This window comes from Sinocyclocheilus anshuiensis, unplaced genomic scaffold, assembly GCF_001515605.1.
Source record: "Sinocyclocheilus anshuiensis isolate Anshui unplaced genomic scaffold, SAMN03320099.WGS_v1.1 scaffold423, whole genome shotgun sequence".
Taxonomy (NCBI): Eukaryota; Metazoa; Chordata; class Actinopteri; order Cypriniformes; family Cyprinidae; genus Sinocyclocheilus; species Sinocyclocheilus anshuiensis.
The window spans coordinates 18,268-19,715 of NW_015549610.1; positions in this window are offsets into that span (position 1 = coordinate 18,268).

The window sequence follows — 1,448 nt, forward strand, 5'->3', positions numbered from 1 at the left end:
CAGGCGACAGAGAGAGAGAGAGAGAGAGAGAGAGAGAGATGGAGAAACAGGTGACTCTCTCTCTCTCTCTGTTGAAGGTCAGGCACTGAAGGTCGTCCTGTCTGACCTCTGACCCCTTAGGCTCTGTATCTACTGTCACTGTTAGCAGCACATCACAGACATCAGATCATGTTCATCACAAGTAGGGCTTCAACAGGTCACAGAACTCACGGTTTTGAGTTTTTGAGTCTCAGATCAGATCAATATGGGTTTTTTGGGGGAGATGCCGATACCAATATTAGGGAGTAAAAAAGCTACCAGTCAAAAGTTTGGACACACTTCCCATTCAAAATTAAACAACGTAACTGTGTAGGGCAACATGCTACTTACTGCCAGTCCAACAGGGGCAGGTTTATGCAGGAAGCACAGCTTTTCCAAATGTAAACATCTAAAATGAATAAATAATAATAATTAATCATATTTTTTTTCACAAACTCTGTGTTGTGTATTTTCTGGTAATCCAATGAACATGCAGAACATAAGGATTCGTATTTAAATAAGTCTTTTTGCAGTTTAATAATCACAGACACACTATATATACATGTACTTACCTGTTTTTTATTTATTCATCAAAAATAAGACAAATTCCATAATTCCGCGTTATACAGTAAATTCCGTTTTTATGACTGGATTCCGCAATTCCGTCCATGTTTTCTGCATCGCGGAAATCATACGGCCCTACTAATGTACTAAACGAGTATGATAAGCTCATTGTGAGAGTAAAATACGGGGACATTGTTGTTTATTTACTTAGCATTGAGTCTCTCCAACTAGGTGACAATGTAGCGTTAAATCACCATTCAACAGTCTCAAGCCACCACCGCACTGCCGTCTATTGGACTGCAGAAAGATACTAACATTTCAATCTGCTACGTTACTGACTGACTGACAAACTATGCTGACACACCGTGTCTGCGCCGCAACAGGACGCGACAAAGCGACCGTTGAAAATCATTTGAACTTAGTGTCAGCACGTCATAATTAGAACGAGGCATCAGTTTACTGCATCCAGTGTAGACAACATCACTGATTATAATGGGTTCTATTCTACACCGGACGCAAGCGGAGCGATGTGATGTGACCGATGTGATAAGCATGAGTTCTGGGCTGCGGCGCGGCCGGTATAAACACCAGCATTGACTGAGTGGCCGCGATCAGCTCCGTTGGCCGTAACACAGGCTTTAATGCGCCACAGACACGTGTCGTGAGGCGCAGATCAGCTCTAGTCTCTAACGTCACTGAATCTGCTGTTAAAAATTAACCATCCATTCATCATATCATCATGCAAAACTAAGAATTAGAATCATTGTAATGTGATGATCAAACATAGGGGCGGTGGGTGACAGGCGGATCATTTATTTGAAGTAGCGGACTCGGGTGAAGTTTGAGCTCATCCGCACATCTCTACA